Source organism: Lissotriton helveticus, chromosome 8 (genome assembly GCF_964261635.1).
Source record: "Lissotriton helveticus chromosome 8, aLisHel1.1, whole genome shotgun sequence".
Lineage (NCBI taxonomy): Eukaryota > Metazoa > Chordata > Amphibia > Caudata > Salamandridae > Lissotriton > Lissotriton helveticus.
This window is the reverse complement of record NC_136069.1, coordinates 407,145,173-407,170,370: the sequence shown is the minus strand read 5'-3', so window position 1 is coordinate 407,170,370 and position 25,198 is coordinate 407,145,173. Positions and strand designations below refer to the sequence as shown.

At 48.1% G+C, this 25,198-nt stretch overlaps 1 protein-coding gene across 1 annotated transcript in view; it reads left to right on the top strand.

Annotated features, from left to right (window-relative positions):
• Window positions 1-2,287: 2,287 nt before the first annotated feature.
• Window positions 2,288-25,198, top strand: part of STOML3 (stomatin like 3) — a 135,457-nt gene continuing 112,546 nt past the window's right edge. Inside the window, exon 1 of the mRNA XM_078657235.1 lies at window positions 2,288-2,551. The gene's annotated coding sequence lies outside the window, so the exon portion shown is untranslated. The remainder of the gene's footprint in view (window positions 2,552-25,198) is intronic.

Genomic DNA, 25,198 nt, shown 5'->3' with positions numbered 1-25,198 from the left:
AAATCCTTTCCTCTTCTATCCCTCCACTTTCCTTTTCAATCCAAATAACAGACTAATGTCCACCACTCAAATTACTTTCATATTTCACTATACTAATTCATCACTAACCCTTTATGGGTTCCGGAGTAACGTGCTACTTGCTGAAAAAGCGCTTCAACACCTCATCAGAGGTAGCTAGTGCAAACCTTTTTCCATCTATTCCTCCACTATACTTCTCAGTCCAAATAACTGACTAATAAATTCACCACTCAAATTACTTTCATATTTCACTATACTAATTTACCAGTAATCCTTTATGGGTTCCGGAGTAGCGGGCTACTCGCCGGACAAGTGCTTCTACGACTCGTCCAGGGTAGTAAGAGCTATATAAATGCAATTAAAATACAATACAATTACACAAAGGAAAGGATGGGAGAGTCTTTGTAAGCCAGAGACATGCTATTCTTTCAAACCTCTACAGTAACTTGTTCATAGATTTTGATCATTTTGTTTCCAAAAAGCCATGCCGTTTTGCTTTATTTCTATTACAAACTTATGGGGTAACCCAAAATACGCCAAAGGACCTGGGTACAATGTGGTAAGGACCGTCCGGATAGGAGCTTCTGCATTCTGCTGCACGGCCGGCTATTGAGATAATCTTGGCAATTTATTTGCCACATTACGTATTGACATCATGCTTTGCTGGATGGAGATTGTATGTTAACTCATCACCCTAACCTTTGGAACATCCAAATGGTCCATACTACTCCGCATCAGTGTGGTGACCACCCATTCACCAGGAGCTGTGGACTGACCTGGTCTGCCTCGCTGGGCGCCTGCAACAGTTGTCTTTTTAATTCTCATTGTCCTGTTGAAGACCCACACGGTCTAGATTTACCCTCAACGCTTAAGTCAGGTCGAAATGTCGACACCCCTCAGCCTATGGCCTGGATTACGCTATTCTAGTCCGCCCTGAAATTAGATGTATTTACAACAAGGGGTGGTGAGGGACAGAGTCTCTGAATTAAGCAGAATACTCTCACCCAGTCAAGAGATCAGGGCTAGATCCAACACCGTTTTTTAGCTCATTGCACCATCCCAGTTTCAGAACCTGGCTATATGCAAATTAGTCTGTCCCTGGCCCAGTGCATCATGGGAACAGGGCAGACCAGACTACAAAAGCCAATTCTTACACTGGGAAGGAAACAAGCTTCCGGGGACCGGTTTCTGGCATTACAGCCGTTTTCGGCCCGGCTTGCTTGAATCCTGATGGTGCAATGAGCAAGGGACTCATGTCTGAGTATACCCTTCCACGCTTAGGGTGGACAAAAATATTTACAACAAGGGGTGGTGAGGGTCAGAGTCTCTGAATTAAGCAGAATACTCTCACCCAGTCAAGAGATCAGGGCTAGATCCAACACCGTTTTTTAGCTCATTGCACCATCCCAGTTTCAGAACCTGGCTATATGCAAATTAGTCTGTCCCTGGCCCAGTGCATCATGGGAACAGGGCAGACCAGACTACAAAAGCCAATTCTTACACTGGGAAGGAAACAAGCTTCCGGGGACCGGTTTCTGGCATTAGATGTTGCATTCTAAGTATAGTATCGACCAGCCACGCCCTCGCCACCGTTCCACGCATCCGAAGAGCCACCGCCGGAGGAAGATCCTTCTCCTACCTGGCGGCCAAAACATGGAACTCCCTCCCCATCCACCTTCGACTGACCCAGGACCATGTCGCCTTCAGAAGACAACTCAAGACCTGGCTGTTCGAACAGTAGCGGACCCCTTCCCCCAAGCGCCTTGAGACCCTCCCGGGTGAGTAGCGCGCTATACAAGTGTTATGATTGATTGATTGATTGATAGTAGCATCATTCTGTAAAGCGGATGTGAAAGAATACAATACAATTGTTTTGTAGACTGGCCCGACCATACTGGTTTACTTTTCCTAGCATCATTGAAACCAGTGCCTTCTGTGAAAAATTATACTATGTTCTTCAACTGTCACTTTTTTGATTTTCCCTTCTTTCACTCACCTTGCACATGAGCACTTTTTCCTGCACTCCTTCCTAGAGTGACCGTCGATTGATATACCTTCATATGTTTTATTTGATAATGCCATTTTCATAACAAAGAATCTAAAGAAGACTTTGTCTCTATAATTCAGTTGTTTTGTCTTTCTCTCTGGTGTATTTTGAAGAGATATCATTCCTCTCTTGTGTAACGATCATGTGAAAACCTTCTAAGTGACTCATCCAATTAATTTCAAGAGTCACAGCCTCTTAGTTTTTTTTCAAGGAGGGACGTGAGGACCAATTGTTGTCCTTTCCCCGGTTTGCTTTGTTTAGCAGAAGGTACTGTCCTGCTATGCTGTTTCTATAGGAATGAACTGCTTTCGCTCGGCGTCCTCTGGGTGTGTCACTGTGCTACACCCGCCCCCCTCTGTGTTCGACGACGGCTGCAGCGGGGGCGTGGCCACGTCTTAAGACAGCCACAGCCCTGCCGCAGGGCAACTGCAACTTACACCGGGCACTCTGTCGGGGAGGAGGAGGAAGTGGGGACTGCCGACTCCGGTGAGTGTGCTTTATTTCTACCGTATCCTGAAAGAAAGGGGTCCGAAATGTTCTAACAGAGGAGGGTAGGGGAAATCTGATCAACCGACCAGAACACGGACAGGACAGTCTGACAGCGCTGCAACCAAAGATCTGATTTATTGCCTCAGTGAACAGCGGGATTTCCATGCAAATCCTTGTTGTTGTTTCAAAGATGGTGATTATATCTCACCAGGGCGGCGCGTTGTGTTCATTCACGACCCCTTTAAATGTGCAGAGGCCACCTGTTGCTCAGGCAGTGCATGCGATACAAGTGTACCCGATAACCTCGTGTTGTTTACAGTGTAACTGTCGGGCTTCAAAGTTGGTTGTTGTTTTTAATATAAATATATTAGTGAAGCCTCTGAGGTTGAAATCATCCAGATTCGACACTTCATTCTACAGTTTATCGATTTCTGATTTTTGTGTAGCGCCGACAGAATCCAAAGACGATGTCAGAGCGCTTTATAGTGACCAAGGTTCTACGGTATTAGTTTTTTAAGTCCACGTCATTGCATCAAAGCTTGCCCTTTCATGTCACTTGGTACGAACTGGTATGAGCATATATCATTGCACAAAGATTCTTAAAATGCAATTTTTAGTGTCTAGGTTCTAGTTTGCTCAATGGCATGTTTTTTTGCGAGTCCAGCGTGGGATGCTATTTTGTGTAATATTTCAGCAGCTGGTGCTCGGTTTTCTTTAAGACGAATAGTAACAAAAACTGTGACTGCTGTAGTGCGCGAGGTCCGGGCCTCGCAAAGGATCTGATTGTTATAGGAACTGGACACACACAGGTTGGAGGGTACGCCGGAAAGACCCCGAGCGGTCTACCGCGCTTTTATTATATACCTTGGGGCGTGCCCGTCCCGAGGGTGAAGGCGTGCGTGTGTGTGTGTGGTTACAATGTTGTTGAGAGGCCGGGTGGCTCTCTACATCCCTCCTTCAATTTAGTTCATGTTCTGGATTGCTCTTGCACATGGCTAAGGGGAAGTACACACAAAGTCTCGGAGTCTTTGGCTGGGCCCGGGATTGGGCCGCAGGTGATATCGGGGGTTGTGCCGGACAGGAGATCCAACAGCCCCGCCCGGGGTGGCTTCGTCGTCTCGAGTGGAAGAGGTATGCCCAGGTGTCTCACTTCGGGGCCTGACAAGTTGACGTCTGTCTTCTCTTGGCTGGTCATGGTTCTGGATGGGCACCGAGTTTTGGTCTCCCGTTCTTACATCATCCTGACCGCCTGACCCGGCGTCGATTGTGTCATCCGCGTCCCTGGGAACACCATCCGGCATCCCTACTCTTTTGAAGCAGGACACGTTGCGCGTGACGCTCTGTTGGCCGAGACGGGCAGTCACCATTGTTCCCCGAATCTTCTCAACGATCCATCTTTCCGGTTCAAACGGGGTTCTGAATTTCCATCCTGGGTGTCGCTCGTGCACCACCACGGTGTCTCCTTCCTGTAACCCATGGATGTTTTGCATGTTTCCCTTCACTTGCTTTCTGGTTTGTGACAGTTCTCCTCGCCTGGATGGCGGCGCTGTCTCTTTCTTCTGGGGTCCACGTAGAAGCCGTGGGGATGTTGCCTCTTGGTGCCCATTTGAACAGGACATGTGCAGGTGCGCATTGCGTGGTGCTATGCGGAGTCTGTCGGTATGCACTCAGGAATTGGTCCAACGCTGCTTCCGGATCTTTGCCATCGTTGACGGCGATGCGGAGTGCCCTGTTGAGAGTCCGCATGAGCCTCTCCACTTCGCCATTCGCTTGCGGCCACAACGGTGTGATTCTTCGGTGCTTTATCCTTAGTCCTTCCAGATATGCTTGGAATTCTCTCCCTTGGAAAGGGGGTCCGTTGTCTGATTTCACCTCCTCTGGGAGTCCCATTGTGGCAAAGATATGATCCAGCGCTTTCTTGACTTGTCCGAATGCTGTGGAAGAGAGCACTTCCACGACGGGGAATTTCGAAAAAGAGTCCACAACCACCAGCGTGTGCCGACCGTCTGGGAAGCTCCCGAAGTCTATGCTCAACTGAGTCCAGGGTGTTGTCGCCGCTTCTTCGGTGATGACTGGGGCCGGAGCTGGATCTGACCCCGTGATGGTGCAGCCATGACAGGAGCGCACCATATCGTCCACCATGCGATCCATGGCTGGGAACCATACTTTGTTGCGTAAGCAGGCTTCTGTCTTGGCTGTTCCTTGGTGGCCCGTATGGGCGATCGCGAGTATCTGTTGTTGGAGGCTTGCAGGCACCACAATGAGATGTCCTCTCAGTATAATGCCCTCGTCTCCGACGCTCAACTCATGGCGGATCTGCCATAGCTGTTGTCGGGCATGGCTTACTTCTGGTCGAAGTCCTTGTGATCCGTCCAGAAACCGAGTCCAGCTTCCTTTCTCCAGGGCAGTCTTGACTCGGGTCAGCGTCTCGTCTTCAGCGGTGGCTTCTCCTATCTCCGGCAGGGTGAGGGTCTCCGGGCAAGCGGCCATGGACACCATGTGGACGAACTCCTCCACTACTTGTCCATCCGCCAGTGGGGTTGCTTTTCTGGTTACATCGGGGTGCCTGGACAGATAGTCTGCTGGATTATGGGCGCCCGGCCGGAAGACCAGGGTGAAATTGTAGCCTTGTAGCTGGACTGCCCATCGTTCGATACGCGGGGGGGCAAGCCTGGAGGATCCAGTGAACAGTGGTAGGAGTGGCTTGTGGTCGGTTACGATGGTGAAGGGTTGGCCGCAGAGGTATAAGTGAAAGTGGTGGCAGGCCCATTTGATGGCTAGCGCCTCCCGCTCGATTTGAGCATACCGCGTTTCGGTGTCCGTGAGGGCCTTGCTCGCATACGCCACGGGCTTCCACTCATTCGGGCCATACTCCTGCAGTAGAACTGCGCCGAGACCTACCGGGCTGGCGTCCACGACCAATTCGGTCTTCCTGCGCGGTTGGAAGTAAGCCATTGTGGCCTTATCCAGAAGGCTCGCCTTGATTTCTTGGAAGGCCTGGTTCGCTGCGCACGTCCATTCCCATTCCTGATCCTGTCTTGTGAGTGTGCGAAGGGGCTCGGCCAGGTCAGCCAGGTTGGGTATGAATCGGCCACAGTACGTGGCCATCCCGAGGAAGCTCCTCACTTCGGTAGAGTTCCTGGGCGTGCTGGCATTCTGGATGGCTTCCGCTTTCTTCGGGTCAACCCGGAGTCCTTCACGCGTGAATCGGTAGCCGAAGAAGTCTACTGCTTCCTGGTAGAATGAGCACTTCGCTCTGTGGAGGGTTAGTCCGTGCTCCTGTAGTCTTTGTAGGGTGGCCCTAAGGTGTGCGTGGTGTTCCTCCAGCGTGCTTGAGTAGATGAGAATGTCATCGCTCAAGTTGATGACCCCACTCAGCCCAGACAGAACTTCCTTAATCGCGTTCTGAAACACCTCGGCCGCTGACGACACTCCGAAGCTTAGCCTCTTGTATATCCGGAGTCTGACATGGGTGGAGAAAGTCGTGATATACCGGCTGCTCTGTTCAAGTTCTAACTGGTGGTAACCCGCATTGAGATCAAGTTTAGAGAACCACTTCGCCCCGTTGAGGTCAGCGACGATGTCGTCCATGGTGGGCGTGATGTGACGCTCCCTTTTCACGGCAGTGTTTGGCAATCTCATGTCGACACACAGTCTGATGGCACCAGGCTGCTTGGGTTTGGGGGCTACCACCAGTGGAGACACCCATGGAGTCGGTCCCGACACCTTCTCGATGACGTCAAGGTCTTCGAGCTTCTTCAGTTCTTCTTCCACCTGAGGGCGGAGGTTAAATGGCACTCTTCTGTGTCGCAGGGCGACAGGACGGATGGAGGTGTCTATGTGCAGTTTGACTTTCTTGCCCTTGAGCTTTCCAAGGCCACTGAAGAGCGCAGGGAATTCTTCTAACATGTTATCGGCGTGCGATTGATGGACTTGGTTGGCAAAGAAAACCAGTCCCAGATCTTCCGCTGTATTGCAGCTGAGCAATGTACCTTTCTTCCCTTCGGTTATGTGGAACCGGGCCTCTGTCGTGTACTCCCCATTGCAAATGGTGGTGCTGATGACGCCGCGTAGCGGCATGGGTTCTGTGCCCCCATAGGTATATATCCGGGCGTTCGACGGGGTAAGTGTGGGTTTAGGCGACATTTGGTCATACTGGTCAGAGTCCATGACGTTCACGGAGGCTCCGGTGTCAATAAGTGCTCTGATTTCGGAGCCTTCCACGGATATCGTGCACATGGGTGGTGGCCTCTTCCGAGTGGCAATCCTGCTGACATAGGATACTACATATACCTCATCGTCCTCCTCGTCTTCATAATACGGCTTCCGGCCTTGGGCCTGTGTGTCTGGAGGCGGGTGTTCTTGCTCTAGTGATAGTTGTCTCACCCTGGACGTTGTCGACCGAGACCCATATCCGCCTCTCGACCTCTGTGCATTGGGCCTGTATCTTCCCCCTTGGCACACAGCGGCAAAGTGATTGAGCCTGCCGCACTTCGAGCACGTCTTTCCTTTCGCGTTGCACACGGCGGTCGCTGCATGGTCTCCCCCACAGTATGCACACTGAGCGTCCCGGGGTTGCCACTGTCGTGCTCTTCCGCCTGTCGGTCTTCTTTGTATTGCGTCGACGGTTTCCTCCTTGATGGGCGCCATTTTGGGCACGGCCTGCGGAGCTATGGGGGACCGGAGCGCCAGCTCCATTTCGTCTGCTCTGGAGTCCGACAGTTCGTGGGAGCGAGCGAGGACAAGAATGGCGTCCAATGTGATTCCCGGTTGCCTGAGGATGAGCTTTCGGAGTAGTTTCGATTTGCATCCCACGATGATTTGGTCTCTGATTTCCTCACGCGGGTCGGCGAATGGGCAGCTGCTGGCCAGCCGGCGCAGCCTCGCGTAGTACATGTCCACGGATTCAGCCTCAGTCTGCCACGCCCGCTTGAATTTGAACTTCTCATAGTCGGTGTTCACCTGGGGGTCGAAATGGGTATTCAGCGCGGCTACCGCCGCATCATAGTCATCATCCTCACCAGTGTTCGGGAGAGACTCGAAGAGGTCGTATATTTCTGGGCCTCCATAGAGGATCAAGAGCGATCTCTTTACGGTGTCATCGGTTTCTCGGGTTCCCCTGAAGTATAGGTTTAAACGCCCCAGCCATGCCTTCCATCGCGGCGCCGCAGTTGCGGGGTCTGCAGTCTCGCTGAATGGCGGGATGGGGGCCATCCCCGGTATGGGCATGACTGACCACGTGGGAATCTGCGTCGCGACGTGGAGGAGGGCCAGCGGGTCCTGGCACTGCGGCAGTTGTGGCTGGCGCTGTGGGTGCGCCACCCGCAGCGGGGTCGGACATGTTGGTGACCTCTCCTTTGAATCACTCCACCCCTGCGCAGGCCGCGCAGCGTGAGACGGGGCGGGGTAAGCGGTTGCGCGGGCGACCAGCACACTGTGTGGGCAGAAGGACGCTTACAGGCGCTGTCCGGTGGAAGTGGCGTGGACGGTGGTTGCTCAGCCACCTTGCAATGGATATCCCCAGGCGAGACAGCAGTTGTAGTTGCCAATGCTTGATTATTCTTTTCACTCTCCTTCTTTTTTTTTTTTCAATAGTGTGCAGGGCCTGAGCAGGCTGACACCGTCTCGCAGGTTGCAGCGTGTGAAGGCAGAGGGTCGGGCAGGCGTTGGAGGCTCTGCGTGGATGGGCCTCGGGGCTGACGTGCAGCATCTCCCCACTTCGCCCCTCCCCCGCCGGGGCAGCACGTTCAAGGAAGCGCGCTTGCGCTACGCGCAGAGTGGAGGGCGAGCCCCCAGGCAGCAGCGCGCGTAGCGCGGGGGGGCCAGGCAGGGCCGCGGGGGTGTGGACTCACCAGGCAGCTCCCGCCGGCTGAACACGCTCTGTCCCGGGAGGCGCGTGGGCGGGAGCCGACTTCGAGCGAGGGTGACAGGCCGGCGGACGAGCTCCGCGGCCGGAGATGGCGCCAGGTAGGCGCAGCAGGCAGCGAGCAGCAGGACAGGAGCGGGCAGCTCCAGGGGCAGCCAGGCACGCGCGGGGGCGGAACCGGCCTCGTCGCCAGTGTAGTGCGCGAGGTCCGGGCCTCGCAAAGGATCTGATTGTTATAGGAACTGGACACACACACAGGTTGGAGGGTACGCCGGAAAGACCCCGAGCGGTCTACCGCGCTTTTATTATATACCTCGGGGCGTGCCCGTCCCGAGGGTGAAGGCGTGCGTGTGTGTGTGTGGTTACAATGTTGTTGAGAGGCCGGGTGGCTCTCTACAACTGCCTCAATAAAAGGAAAGTGCTCATTCTTATGGGCTGAGTGAGTATTCATCGACACTTACATAGACTCTTAATGAACGCCGACAGGTCGCAGTGCAGTGATGAGAACAGCTTCTAAACCACCAGCAGCAAGCGTGTGCTTATGTCTGTGCCAAGCAAACTGATCAGTTTAGGGAACGCTGCAAAATTTTTCAACAGCAGAATGTTATGGTGGATGTCAGTCGTCTGGCAAAGAAGGCTTGGGGGTTCAGGTGTTAAGCGCTCCTCTCTTTTCACGTTCACGTGATAGACAGCGCGCGTCTCCTGGTTAACTGCTGTACGGATACAACCATAGAATTCTAAAAGCGAGCGTATGCTTTAATTTTATACTGCAAGACTGAAGAGATTTTTCAGCTTCTGCAAAATGCAAAAGGCTGATCTTGTGCGTGAGTGCGTCACCTTCTGCTACACTGGTTTTACCAGATTCCGGAGTCACATGCACACTGCATACATAACATGCTACCGCTAGCCGCATAGGGTTGCAATGTTTGTTTTGCTGTGGCAATGACGAAGTACGACATTGTTATGGAAAGTCGCCAATGTCGGACTGGCACAAAATAGAGTCCCGGAAACCAAAATAAAAGTGGCTTCTGTTAGCGAAGCAGATAGCTAAACAGTGGCACACTATTCCAAATCAGGCCTCTTTTGAACTTGAAAAAACAAGTTGTATGAGTCTTTTTTGCAAGGGTTGGGAGACTGCATGTGTTTGTGCTTGCTGCAGGCAATGTTTGTTTTAATATAAGGGAAATCAACAGTAAAAACGGACCCACCTAACCCTAAAACCGGCCAATATCTACCCCCCCAAAAACAAGCATTGGCTTTTGGGACCTTATAAGTATTTAGTTATGCAGCACAATATCCTTGCTGCAACAACATTAACTGTTGCATGGCTAAACACTTGCAAGGTCCCAAAGGCGAGAACTATTGCAGGCAGCTTGCACTGTCGAGCTAGATCTAAAAGATATTAATTTGCAACATTCATGTAGGAGGTTAAGAAATGTAACGTTTGATGATTGAATGCAGATTGAAGATCGAACATAATCCTTCATGCTTTGTAATAGCAGGAAGTGAGAGGCATACTCGTCTGGGGTGGTGCAAAAGCCCACACCACTGTAAAAACATTCAATGGCTAATCGTCTGGCTCTAAAATGTTATTGTGCTGCTTTGCAATATGTCTTCTTCATCTGAGGAAGTGTGACATCACTTTCGCCACTCACTTGACTTTGGTGTTATGACACCATTGACAGACAAGGAGAAGAGTTGGGAGGTAAGGAGAGTTAGGGTGACACATACACAAGGCACATGCAAGGTTGGGGGTGACGCATACACAGGGCAGAGACACAAAGGAAAGAGACAAGCATAACACAAAATAAATGGAGATATAAGAAGAAAGAGACTATTACAGCGCTTAATTTAATCCATTGGTTGCAGGTGGGAACCACTGGTTCTCATTTTTGGGGCCGATAATTACCTTGGCTCATCAGACTTTGACTTAGAGCAAGCGAGAGAAAACACATAAGGGGGAAATACAGAGGAAGGGAAATAGAGAGAAATAGGAACCTGAAAGTGTGAGATAACGGGGGAGGGAGTGTCTGTTGGTGGATGAAAGCGCATAAAATGCAATGCAGACCATGCAGTCTCATTATTCTGCACCGCAATATTCGAAAGAACAGACCGGGGGTTTCTGGAGCCAAGCTGTACCCACCTGAAGAGGCCCATTTAGGCCAAAACGGGTCTTGGGTTGCTTGAGTTTCAGTTCAGGGAGAACCTGGCTTGGCAGCTGGCACTCCGAACTGGACTTTTTGTATAGCAGCAGGACCAAGGCTCATTTGCATATGTCTGGGTCTAAACTGAGGTGGCATGGTGGGCTAAAAAAAGATGGAATGAGATGCAATCCCAATGGTTTACCAGTGGTTGAGATTTATTCAAGCATTCTTTTCTCACCCTGTAATTTTAGCCACGAGCTTCTTAGCAAATCTTTGTGCCCAGCACTTATTCTTTTATAAATTAGGCACTGGAAAAACATATGGTGGCACAAAGCAAAACATGCAGACACAGAGCGGAAAGAGATTGGCAACAAGAGACAGTAAACGATGTCTCCCATTTGCAACACTTTGAAATGGAATAAAATTAAAATGAAGAGTTAACTTAATATTAAGTTAACTTGTCATTGTTATTTTCTCCTGAGTTGACAAGGACTTTTATTTAAGACTTAAATACTTCAGTGATTCAGTTCATCACCTCTGTGCCCTGGGGCATAAATATGTCTCCAGCACTTCTCGTCATCAGGCCTTTCTGTCTCCAGCCTGAAGGTAGTAATGTAAAATAAACACAACCTACCCTTAAGTTTAAAAGTACAATTTGACCCTATATTTATTTACAAATGAACTCAAGGCTGTGAGCAATTCCTAAGGTGTCTATGAGCTAGTGGTAGCTCGCGATCGACTGGTTGGAGTCACCTGCTTTCCCAGTATCACTGACCGAAGTAACTTTGGTTTTCTTTAGTTGCAAGTTGAACATTTTAGAGCAAACTAGAAAGTTACACTGGTCAAAACTGTAAAGGATTTAAATTGTGGAGTTTTTGAGGTAAAATGCCAATTTATCGTTTTTAATTCATAATTTCCAAGCCAGAAAATAATTTAAATTGAACGGAAATTGGACTTTTTCAGATTTGGCATGGATCCTGCTTGAATACATAAAAATACTGTATGCTCATGGGTACAATACACCACACCAAGGATAGGTTAAATCGCTACGTAGGGTAAACTTCTGTGCAGTGAGCATGGTATTGGTATGGAACACTGCACCTTGGCGTTTGGAGTGGGAGTAAAAGATGGAAACGTGAATTAAAGACCTATACGGTTAATGAAAAGCCCTACATAAGGTAGCAAAACAAATATCTTTTCACCACAAAAACTGAAGAAGTAAAAGAAAACTCGAGTTTCCTGACTAAAATAAGAAAATCCTGCCAAAAACATCAATACTTACATATACTTCAGCCAAGGAGATCTTAAAAGAAAGGAAAGAAGGACACGTCGAAGCACAAGGTCCGATAGTTACTCTGTGTATAGGACTGCCAATTGAACTGAGTGGCCTTGCAGATATGAAAATGTCCTCTGTGTTTCCCTAGAATCTTTAGAGGATACCCAGTGTCTTCACCAAAAAGGAAGCATACTTTTCTCTGTTGGTCCTGAGGAGGTGGTAGAAGCCCTCCGAAACGCGCGTCGACCTGGCGTGGAAATCTACATTATAACTTGGGTTACCTCAACTACAGAAAAAAGAGATTGCTCTGGATATAAGAGGAGTGTGTGGAGATGAATGCATGAGTCAATCAATCAATCAATCAGACAATTTATAAAGCGCGCTACTCACCCGGGAGGGTCTCAAGGGGCTGGGAGGGAGGGGTCCGTTACTGCTCGAAAAGCCAGGTCTTGAGTTGCTTCCTGAAGGAGAGATGGTCGTGGGTCATCCGTATGTGGATGGGGAGGGAGTTCCATGTCTTGACCGCCAGGTAGGAGAAGGATCTTCCTCCGGCGGTGGCTCTGCGAATGCGTGGTACTGTGGCGAGGCTGGTCGATCGCAGCTGGCGGGTGGGCGCGTAGAAGGTGAGGCGGTTGTTGAGGTACTTGGGACCCAGGTTGTGGAGAGCCTTGTGTGCGTGGGCGAGGAGTCTGAACGTGATCCTCTTGCTGACGGGGAGCCAGTGCAGGTCTCTCAGGTGGATGGAGATGTGGTTGTGGCGGGGGATGTCCAGGATGAGTCATGCGGAGGCGTTCTGTATGCGCTGGAGTCTTTTCTGTAGTTTGGCCGTGGTTCCCGCGTAGAGGATGTTCCCGTAGTCCAGTCGGCTGGTAACGAGTGCCTGGGTGACCGTTTTCCTGGTTTCGGTGAGGATCCATCGGAAGATCTTACGGAGCATGCGCAAGGTGTTGAAGCAGGATGACGAGACGGCGTTGACTTGTCTGGTCATCGAGAGGGAGGAGTCCAGGATGAAGCCCAGGTTACGTGCGTGGTCCGTTGGCTTGGGGGTGGTGCCCAGGGCAGGGGGCCACCAGGAGTCGTCCCAGGCGGAGGGGGATGATCTCAGGATGAGGACTTCGGTCTTGTCTGAGTTCAGTTTCAGGCGGCTGTTCTTCATCCATTCGGCGACGTCTGTGGTATGTGGTATGTGAGTGTAGATAAATGAATGGCAATTTGGGTGTCTTTTTGAAATGTATTCTGAGAAATAGTAATATGATGTGTTGGATTTTAATGTTTATATAACTAAGAGAAAACAATGAACTGAAAAGAAAATTATACAGAAAATAAGAAAAAAGCTTTTTTTTGATATATACATAAAATTTAATAAATTATTGAAAATAAAAAAGAGAACAAGTCATGTATTGAAGGACTCTTTATAAAGTATTTGAACAATGTCAAAAATTGAATAATATTTAAGCCGTGGGGGAATTCTCTTCTTTTGTATCGGTGTGGAACACTACCCTAAAGATGTGGTGTTTGCAAATGCATTAAACTTTTTTAAGAACCATGTCCTCTCACCCCAAGCTAACCTCCTTGCACCAACGTATAATGATTGTACTAATGTAGAGCATTCTCTTGCTTTGTATCTCGAGGTGTGCTTTTATAAATTCAATACACACATATAGTTTATTTGGAGGTTCAAACCCTTTTCCAGTAATAGGATGCGGCAAAAATATTTTGCACATAATGCATTAGGAGATGATTGTTGACATATTCACGGAAAATTATTGATTTCCTCATTGAGAACCAGATTGGGTAGGTTCCATAATCATTTATTATGTCTTCATCTCAGGTATCATTAGAAATGGGATCAAATATTGGCGATCACAAGAATGATTATTATAAATAAGGGCCTGATGTACGATTGTACTGGTCACAAAATTCAATCTCAATCTGCAACCAGTCTTTTTACGACCATTATTGAATTTTACTAATGTACTTATGTAGTTACAGGGCTGCTTGTAAAATTCTGAATTGGAGTGAATGACAGCCTGGCATACCTTGTTAATATTCATGATGTAGGTTGTAAATTGCAACTCAATCTGATTAGACAAGATCACAGGGGTGGTGGCCTACAAGGAATATCATTCCAGTGATTGATTGCAAATAAAGAAACTTTTTTTTAAAAGCAGACCCATTTTTCCACGAGGAAGCGTTTCTGTGTTAAAATAAATATGTATTTTTTTTAATTTTAAGATTTTCTAAGAGTTTTTTTCTCTTTGACACCTTTACAAAGGGAAAGGGATCTGAAAAGGAGAAAAATGCAGCACTTGACTTATGCCTATCAAATAATGAGGGACCTGTTCTATTGTGGAATTAGTGAGGGCCTGAAATGCAGTAGCTGCCCACAGGGTAAAAGGTAAAGTGTTTGGAATTGTTCTCCAAAACAGCGAATGAGAGTGAATTGCTATCGGTGGGTCCCCCGTGGGAATCTGGAGGGTCTGTGCCTCTCTCAAAGCAGTAATGGTCCAGGTACAGAGCAAAGGAGTGATGTACCAGTAGTGCTGCAGGAAGAGCAGTCTCTTCTCATTCAGAGGTCCACAAAAAAGGATGGTTCTGCTAATCTAGACATCCACACTCCTCTGCAGTCCAACCTACTTATGGTTTGTTCTTGTAGGAAACCCATTAATATAATAAACATTGGAAGGTGAAGTTATGGGATCTGTACATGTGTATTTTGATGGCAGGGTTTTGTGAAAAGTGCAGTTTAACATCAGCCTGATTTGCTTCACTTAGCAGCTGCTCATTGCTTCAAGCATTCCTGGATCTTCTGCCTTCCCTGCCGAGGAGAAACCATAGCAAGCAGCACTCGGTAGGCACAGCTCTTTGGATCCTGTTTTATGGCCATGGGCAGATCCTAAGTGTGAATGCTACAAGCTGGCAACAATGATGGCTCCTTATACGCCTTTGTCCCTGCACACCCTTGCTCCCAAACAATGTCTACTGGCCGTCCCACAGCTGCCTTATCTCCAGCCTCTGCTGTTCTCTCTCTTGGTCTTCCCCATCTGCGATGTGAGACCCAAGTCCTGGAGCTGTTGCAGCTATGGGAAAGAGCAGAGTCCTCTATCTTGCCCACTCTCCGGGCTTGCGGGCAGCTGCTGTTTCTAAAGATATGACTCCTTTGCGGTGCATGGCTCTTCACTGTTCAAACACTGCAATGGAGGCACTCCTTAAGTGGGCCAATACACTTAATCGCCAATAGTTTGATTGTGAGTAAGAAATACTCCTCTGAGATGATGCAGAATGGAGCAACGCTTTCTCTAAGAAGGTTTTGAAGTGGACTGATCAAAAGCAGCCCAACGGGCTGACCCTAAGCCCCACTCTATATATTTTTAGGTGTGACATTTGAGACAGCTTTATTTGCCTCTCCAGCCTATTGTTTTTAAATATATATATAGATGTATAACCCACATACCTATCGGCAGTCCTGGAAATTTAGAGGTACAAGTACTCACTAGTTTGAGCACCGCTTGGCTCCTTCGAAGTGCTGGTACTTTCCCATTGAATGTATTGCAGCAGTGCTGAGAAATGCATGTACTCCCCCATCCAAATTAAAGAAGTGTGGGTACTTAGTACCATACAGTGCCTACTCATTTACACCACTGCCTACAGAGCTTTTAGCCAGCAGCCTTCTTCCATCGGTGTGTTAATTTGTCATTCACATTTTGCTTCCTCCTACTACAGTATTAGGCAGTGGGGCAGCCCACTTCAGCAAGTGGTTGCCTCACTTTGAGTGACAGCACTTTGGCCCTGTCCAATTGCACAGCCACTTTAAAAGTGTTTCCTTTCAAAGCCAGGGCAACAGGTGCTCCTGTGGCCTATGTGCTGCCAGCTTTCACCGTGCAGTGGTTTCACACTCAGTAGCGGCCTGTGGTAGCAGTGCTGCTGGGCGCTGCCTCGTGGGGTGGGGTGGGGGAGGGGCAGGGTGGGGGGTAGTACACTATGGATTACAGCCAATTAGAGGTAAGTAAACATATAAATAAACAAAACGAATTTCGTTGCAGCGCTGCATCACCAAATGCGATGCAGCACGCACAACAAAATTCGTTTTATTTATTTATAATCTGTGGTTTACTACCCCTACCCAGCCCCTCCCCCGCCCCACATCAGCGCCCAGCAGCACTCCAACCACGGGCCGCTACTGGTCACACTCATCTGCTGTGGCTTGTATTGCGTGGCAGCAAATGAGACATAGGACACAATTCTAACTTTTAGAAAAGTTCTATCTGCATCTCCTCCATGCCAGAGCTCCACTTCGTGAATGAAATACAGTACCTCTTTTTCTCATGTCATGATGCGCTAGAGTTAGTATGTGCTTCCACTTCAACATGTGGTGTGTGATGATGGTTGCTATTTCCCTTGAATTCATGTAACAGTTCGAATCAACAGTGCAGGCTCACGATTGGCTAACACTGAACCCTGATATGCTACTTGACAGCGCAGTTATTCAAATAACGAGAAATAAAACAAGGGTTTGTCGACAAACCTGAGTCGATGTAGGTATTTTATAGTTATAGGAGTGGGCAATACAATGACTGCGCTATAAGAAGGTAAGAGGTGACCAGCAAATTGGGTGATGATGATTTAAAACAAACATTCCTCAGCTCATGCTTGCACAGCAGTTTTGTTACATCATCATCCCAAGATTCGTCCCAAAGTGGTGTAAACAAGATTAGCATAAAGATGGGCAACAATATTGACATATCATACATATATAGTCCTCAAAATTGTTGAATTTCCGTATACATTACACAAGGTCCTTAAGAAGTATTCAAAGAGCCCGCATCAAGTTCAGAACCCGCTTTTCCTTTCATTTGTTTCTTCTACTTCTGCAGCATCACGAAGACGATCCATACGTCCTAGCATTCCTGTTATTTCCTGAAAAAGTATTTGCTTTTGTACTGTTATATTTATATCACAGTAATTCACAAAACCTCTAGAAACACTTCTATTCTTTAGAAACTTCCTTTTGAACTCTAAGTAATCTTTTGAATATTACAAAAGTATGAATAGAACTCTGTTCCGCCAGTCCTCCTAACACCTACGCTAAATGAATCCATGCGTAAGTTATCCTGTATCCCGCCATGTAGAACTTATCCACTACACCTATGATCATGCTCTTCAACTGCACAGTTTTTTAGGTCTCGCTTAGCGATGCAGCGAAGCTGCTCGCTAAGCGAATACTATTGTCACTGACTGCTTAGCGAAGTGGGACAGGAGAGGTGAACGAGCTTACCAAAGCCATTGCAGTCAATGGCTGTGACTGCGCGCTTTAGGAGACACGCGCTCTCCTTCACTTTCACAGCGCGTGTCTCCTAAGGCGAACAGTCACAGCCATTGACTGCAATGGCTTTGGTAAGCTCGTCAGCAGGGCTGCACATCGGGGAGGCTCCGTAGCCGCTTCAGTGGAGCTGGGTTGCGTTGTACACCGGCAGCATGTCTGTACCGTGCTGCGTGGGACAGGTAAGGAGTGACCGTGCTGCTACTGTGTTTATTCGCTACGAACGCCAGGCCTGGGGCAGTCCATAATACCGTAAGTGATCTCTCACGTGAACGAGGGCCTCACACCCAGGCTGTACCTCTGCCCCGACAGTAGCAGTATTACTTGTATGAGTTGCGTCTACCGGAAATTAGCTGCTGCAGTAACCTTGTATCTGTGCCTCTGCAGCCCCTCACAGATTCAAGAACATAGTTGTGACACTTGCGTCTACCAAAATACTTATGTTGCGTTATGTTAGGTTACATTATATTATATTAGTCATATGTGTAGCACATTTCGGCCATTTCCTACATTAATATGGCTCGTTGTCCTTAATGCACCCTGCGACCAAAGGGCAGAAGTTATTTCTCAATGCGCAGTCACTCAGTGCTTTGCTGTGGCTGCCACGGAGTGTCACTGCTGCCCACAGCCACTGGGAGGCACTGCATCACATCTGTGTCCATTAAATGCCATCTAATTCAAGACTTTGACTAGTCGCTAAGAGATGGCGCAGCACTGGTGCCTGTCTCTGGTCCTTCCAAGGCATCTTTTAATGCCATATTCTGGCCGCTAGAAGTTTTCTCCATGCTAACTTTATTATCGGATTGTAACGTCTACATAGCACTTACTAACTCTGTGTGGAGCACTGAAGTGTTTGCTTACATGAGTAGTACGCTGCAGAGTGTAAGGTGTGCGGTTGGAAGGTATTGTCTTTTGTTTTGATCCTTTGTGATGTCTTTCCGTGTCGTGTGTGATGGCCACCAAGGTGCAGTTACGCAACTGTCGGTGGTCTGATGGATCAGGAAGTGGTTGGTGCTTGTGATATTTCCGCCTTAGCCATCTATTGCACCTATGTCTCCTCCCAGTAGATTTCAGCTAACGCCACATTTGCTGCTTGGCATACTCAAGTCCTAGGCCCTCTAACAACTCCTCCCCACGTCACTCGCCTCTCTCTGTCCTCCTTCCATCGCCATTTTTTCTCCAACTCAGGTCCCTCACTAAACCCTACTTCTCTCCAATGATCATTACATATTAACTCCCTTTCCCCATCCATGGGGCAGACTCACCCGTAGACACACTTCGGCTGTTGGGAGTCCCGTGTGGAGTGCGGTGGTTCAGTCCTGCCTTCATAGACACTGCATAACCTGGCAAGCACACATGGTGTTATAAATTGTTTTCATGTACTTGCCACGGACAGGTCCGTTCTTGTGTGCTGTGCTGTTTTCCCACCTCCTTCCAGCAGGAAGCCCGTCTTTAAAGAATCACACAAACAAAGATGACGATAAGGTGCTGACACTGTACAGAAACTGGAGAGGTGGCGAGGTTTGCAATGCAGTGGGTCTCGCATTTACTCAGGTTTAAGTAATTGGCATTGTAAATGACAATGCCTTTTATTTCTGTTTTTAAAACATAACCATGAATATAGGGCACTGTCATTTACAATGCCAATAGCTCAAACTGCATAAATGCGAGACCTATTGCATTGCAAATGCTTGTTTATGTAGGAGGTGATAGAGAGCATGGCCAAACAAGTAGGTGCTATATCATGGGTACTCACAAACATTTGCCCAGGGTCCACAAAGTACGGTCTGTGGTGTGACCGAGGGCCGCACTGATGCCAGCAGGGTGGCGGTAGGGGGATTGGGTGGGTCTGAGATTGTCTAAGGAGGCCTAAAACATGGTAAACAAGCATTTACAATGCAACGGTCTCGCCTTTGCAAAAGTTAGAGCTATTGGCATTGTAAATGACAACATTTTTATTTATGTGTTGGTTTTGAAAACAGATAAATACATGGCATTGTCATTTACAAGCGAGACCTACTGCATTTGCACACACACACACACACAGCTACACACAGAGCCACACACAAAGTCACACACACACACACAGAGCCACACACACACACACACAGAGCCACACACAAACACACAGAGCCTCACACACACACACACACAGAGCCACACACAGAGAGTATGACCTGTCCTCTTGTATTCCTGCAACACACCTCTGCAGTTATGGAGTGCCCATGGGGTGATGTGTACTTCAACACCTCGCTCTGTGCTCTGTCTGTCTGTCCGACTAGCTGCCCAGACAGGCTGGCAGGCAGGGGGTGAAGCAGACAGCCAGGAGAGAGCGACGCGCAGACAGACAGACGGGGGTAGAGCGCACTGTCACGCCCCTGTAAAAAGGGGAATGTGCTGCTGTTGCTACAGAGTCCTGACATTGGTTCCTCACAACTCGTGCCTTTGACGGGCTAAGTTCAGACTCGAGGCTCTCCTAGCAGCATCATGGAAACCAAAACAAAGCGGATAAAAAACCAAAAAAAAGTAGACACACCCCCTAACTCCTGCTAACAGCATCTCTCTCAATGCATGGACAGCGGAGTGCGGGGGGGGGGGGAGGTGCTCGAAAATGCACTGAGTGTGGGTGAGGGAGGGGTGTGCGAAAATTCACGGGCAGCGGATTGCGGTCTGGGGTGTAAAAAAAAAACACGGACAACGGAGCGCGGGGGGGTGCGAAAGAGTGAAACTCCTCAAGTATGACCTGTCATTTGTATTCCTGCAACACACCTCTGCAGTTATGGAGTGCCCATCTCGCTCTGTGCTCTGTCTGTCTGTCCAACTAGCTGCCCAGACAGGCTGGCAGGCAGGGGGTGAAGCAGGCAGCCAGGAGAGAGCGACACGCAGACAGACAGACACGGGTAGAGCGCACTGTCACGCCTGGGGTTCGTTTGTGAGGGAGTGTGATGTTTTTGGGGTTCGTGTATGAGGGAGTGCTGAGAGGTATACGACAAAGGCATGAGGTGAAATAAAAGAATAATAACAAGTGTGTACTTATTGTCAGTGGTGTGCAAATCGATTAATTGGTTGAGTGTTTCAAAGAAGCTCGGGCACACAGTTTTATTTATTTTGCTTAATATGCTGTGGTTCAGCGCCCTGAATACTCGTGCGACTCTGCTGGCGAGACCTAATAAATGTGGTGTCCTTGTGTAACGAAACTCGTGCTATGTAATGCGCTCTGATACCCAATATCTCAGGGTCTAGTTTGTGCTACATAAAACTCCGGAAAAAAAATAAGAGCTGGTTAGGCAATCTTATTTAGAAGAATATTAACACAGGTAATTTCTCTCTCCACTTCTAAATGCCTTCTTTTAACCATTGTAGTGCACTCATATTGTTATTATCGTGATTTGTATATTTTATGTTTTTAAGTATTTATACTGTTTCTGTACTGTGCATTTTTATAGTTTACCGAACAGAAATAAAGTTGAAATGGTGGTTAAGGAATAGCTAACTACAGGTAAACAGACTGCTGCTTTGTCAAGCCAGAACTAAAGAATAAAAAACAAGTTATTCACCTAACTAGTAATTGGAAGTAGAGTTTCCAGGGTCCCTTTGAGTGTACCTGGCTCTTGCTGGTAGGAATGTGGTAGGAGAGAGTCACTAGTTCCTTAACTAGCTGGTAGAGGCTATTGACAGCTGCCGCAAGGGGGTTCTAGACATTGCTAGTGGGGCCTTTCACCTACTACATTTTTGGCGTTGGCCTGCTTCCTGTTACAGGCCTAGTGCTGGTAAGGGTCCCGCTTCCCTTGGTGTTATAAAGGCTCTTGTCCTCTTGCTCCCTACACTGCAACCCTTTCCCTGACCCCCTCAAAGCGAGCCCTCTTCCCCAAATCCGTGCACGGTTCTCTGTGCGCTTTTTGGCACACACTGTATCGAGCGCCTCGTGGTATCTTGTAATCTGGGATTAGGCACAGTTCAGTGTGCTGCCTGTTCCCAGGACCCCCTACATTCTAACTCCACCTCCCTGCGACCCTGCCGCCCCCACCGACCCTCACAGCAGAGACCGCCATCACTGGTAAACTTCAGAGACCTGTGGATGCCCGGGGGCTGCGAGGACGCCAGCCGGGGACAGCTGCAACCACAGGGCTGATTGGTCCTCCTCCCACCTCCACTTCAGCCCCCCCGTTCTCATGGCCCTGCTCTTCCTCCCCCTGAGGCAGGTTCTCTCAGCTCTGCCCACCACCACCCAGACCCCTCATTAAGACTCCTTCCTGGAGGCCTCACATCCCCTCGGCACGGTGGCTGTGCGCGGCTCCCCGGCGGAGGCTAGGGTTAGCAGCGGCGGGGCTCGGCGGGCAGGGGCACGCGCTCTGTAAAAACGAGCAGGGCGCGGGGAGCAGACCATGGGAAGGGGTGTGCCAGGGCTCACTGTAAGCAACGGGGGCACAGCCCAGCGAATAAAATAAAGGGCACAGGGAGCGGACCATAGCAAGAGCTGTGGGCACACGGGGCTGGGCCGGGGGACAATGTAAAACATTGGGGAACTGGAGCTGAATGGGTGAGGTCAGCGTATTGCATTGGAGCTGACCCCGGGGGAATGAAGATATACGGTGGGGTGGACAATCTAGAGAATAAAGGGGTAGACGGAGGGGGAGGGTCACAGAAGTTAATAGTGGAAGGGTGAGGACGAAGGTGGGGGCAGTTGTAGGCGGTGGCACAGCACAAACCAGGGAAACATATGTTATATAGGTGCCGGCCGGGAGGATGGTCGTGGGAACTCCGACCACGTTAAACGGAATGGGGCACCGCAGGTGGACCCACTGTTTGGGGACAGCCTGTGATTTGTGTAAACCTGGTGTCGCTAGTTTCGAAGGCGGGCTGAGCCGATCTAGCGTTTCACTACTCCTAGGTCGATAACATAAGCTTCGTGGAGCCAAGTAAGGGCAACACCTGTTGCTTTCACAGCTACAAAACAGCAATCACCCGTCACAGCTGTTTTTGACTGCTGTTTACATTATTTGATGTTTTTAGGTCTTCGCCAGCTCGACTGCGCTTGTGAGCAGTCTTTCGCAGGTGGAGACCTAAAAAAACATCAAAGAATGTAAACAACAGTCAAAAACACGCCCCCCAGTCTGAAAAGGACAGGGCTTAGATACAAAGAAGAACGTCACTAGGACCTCTTCTCCAATGGCTGGCCACCATTTAGGAGGCCAGCCAATGGAGAAGAGGGGCGGGCTTAACCTCGCTAGTGATGTTCTCCTCTATCTCATTAAATCTCGCCAGCGAGACTGCGCAAGCGCAGCCATCGCAGGCTGAGACCTAATAAAAGGGCGAGCATTTATTTGCAAGTTAATAAAGTCTTGTCCGTTTATTTAAAAAAAAAAATCTGAATATTAGTGCTCAGCAGCTGATGCTGCTGTACACGGGGGGGGGTGCATGTTAAGAGTCAAGAGTGCTGCAAGTGGCCCCCCGGCCGTACTTCGAGTATCACTGTACTATATGATTTCAAAAGTAGCTTGATTTTGTTACTTCATTGTATACTATTGGGATCTTCTCCAATGATCCAGATGCGTGGCTTAAAAGATCTGTTGATGTGCACCTACCTGTACCTGTGTGTCACTCATCCTGTTGTTTATTACAACTGCTCAGCCCTCTGGTCTAAATCATGTTTCGAAGCGATCTCACAGTGCCAAATATAGGAGGTGGAAAACTGGTACTTTCCAAATAGATCATACTTTTATGTATTCCTATTTTTTGATTGACATGCAAAAATATTTCCCTTTGCAATCCTTGATTTTTTGTTTGTTTTAAAAACGGTATGAATTCTTAGAATTAAAAAGGTCTGGCTGTAAATTGGTTGTCCATTCTCATTCGGTAAAAAGAAAAGGAAAGGTAATAGACCAGTGGCTCACAAGTATGCTTTCTCGTCACCTATTTGAAAAATATTATTTAATATTTTCAATACCACCCACACTCAAAATAATATCCTCAATGCACAAGAGTGTCACAGGACACACGAGTTCATGGGGGACACAGAGGTTCATCTGAAGAAGATAGAAGTCATTGTACTGTTCTTAAACATTGCAGTTTAGGGATTATACCATGACCCAGCATTCGGAATAGTTTTCCAGAATAGGGGGCTGTGAAGAAACTCAGACTAGTCACACAAGTCCCTCTACATCGACAATTCATGGTAACCATCCAGTTTCTGGAGTCTACATGTGAGTGCTAAGAGAACATAAGATGCAAATCAACGACTACATACCAGTCACACTAATCAGGCATTTCTCTAATTTAGCATAAAAGGATTATCAGGTTTGTCCTTTTTGACCGTTTTAGCTGTCTCACCGTGGTTTTAAAAAATCGATTCATATATATTATCCATACCTATAGGGGCTTTTGGTCAGTGTTCTTAATCCATTGATCTGTTCAACTCCCATCCACATTTTCAGTCAGCCCATAACATACAACAAGGGGTAGTGTGTCAGTCCATTTTAGCCATTGACTGCCCTCTATTTGAGTGCTGAATATTTGTTACAACATCTGGAGAAGCTCCTATGATAAGCTGTCTCTGACCCTGGTGTATGATATCAATACCATGCATGGGGGAAGCAGTAGTGTTTAAGAGACAGATGCAAAGTTTGCTCAGTGGGATATACTCCTTTTTCTGGCCAGATTGAGATGAGATGGTCTGTCTTACCTTCTACAATGGTGCGGGGGGAAGGGGCAGCCGACCACTAGGGAGTCTGGCCTCCCCGGGGTTTTTTGGGCCAATAGTGTGGCTCGGCCTAATTGAGCTGTTTTTAGGCCAGTGGGAGCAGGGGTATTTAGCCGGCCATTTCAAGCTCTGTGTCATCATTTTGTGTAGGGTGGCACAGCAGCCGGCCTGGGGAAAGTAGAGTTACATTTGTAAACTGAAGCGACCCACTGCAATTGACAAAGCAAGGAGGCAAATCAACAGGGATATGAGTATTTTGTAGGGAGGAAGGTTTCGGTAGAGTAGAGCACCCCAAGCTGAAGTATGCAGCGGTTGATTTCTTCAGGGGAGATCGAGTACACTTGTCTTGCTTCGAAAAGGAACTATATCTGATTCAGATAAAAGAGAAGCTGGACAGGGAACTGGACATAAGGAGGTACCCTAAATCTTCCTGGCGGGATGGATGGGGTCAGAAATTTCAGGGAGGAGTGACTTTTCTGAGGGGCGGTTGGCAGCTAGTTTTTACATGGTTACAGGTTGTGAACAAGTTACTCCGGGAGCAAGCAATGTGGAGAAGTTAAGATAGGAGATACTTAGATGGGTTGATGTTTAGAGAAGTCAGTAAAAGGCTGCAGGGGTTAAAGTTCAACAGTTAATGACCGAGTAGGGGATTTAAATAGTTGCAAGGAAAGGATAAGGGTGGGAAAACTTAGGGGCGAGGGGATGATGTGGCAAGGTATGTCAATCAATGTATAATGAGGTGTATTTTTGTACGGTAAAGGCCAAGGTTGACATAGTGAGGTGCACCTGTCTTCAAAAAAGCAGCTTTTTTCACACATAAAGAGCGTGATTGTGGTCTGTGCTGAGCCCCCACTTTGGCCCAATGCAGAGTGTGGCAACCAGGATCTATTTCGGCTTTCGCATAGATGTTTATTGCATTTTTTGTGTATTACTACAGAGGGGTTCTCAACTTTTATAACATGAAAGCATTTCTCTAACTTTTGTGAGTATAATTGTACCTCAAGTTTTGAATTCTTTTACTTGGTCCATTTAAAACCTTGTTCTCCTTTCAATTAGTGCAACATAAACAATAAGAGACAATGAGCACGGTTTTATCTTATCAATTTGAGACACCACATACCCATTTTATATGCGCTTTCACCGTTACAAATACATTTGTACAATATCAAATACACACTATCTCTCTTGTACATGTGAAGTCAAGTGTACGCAACCACACACACACACGTGCTACTGCTGTAACTAATGTATGAATGCAAACTTAGTTTGCACCGCTAATATACATGTTCCGTGGAATCGTGCGCTATTGCTACCGGTGTTGTACCTGTTCTGTTTGTG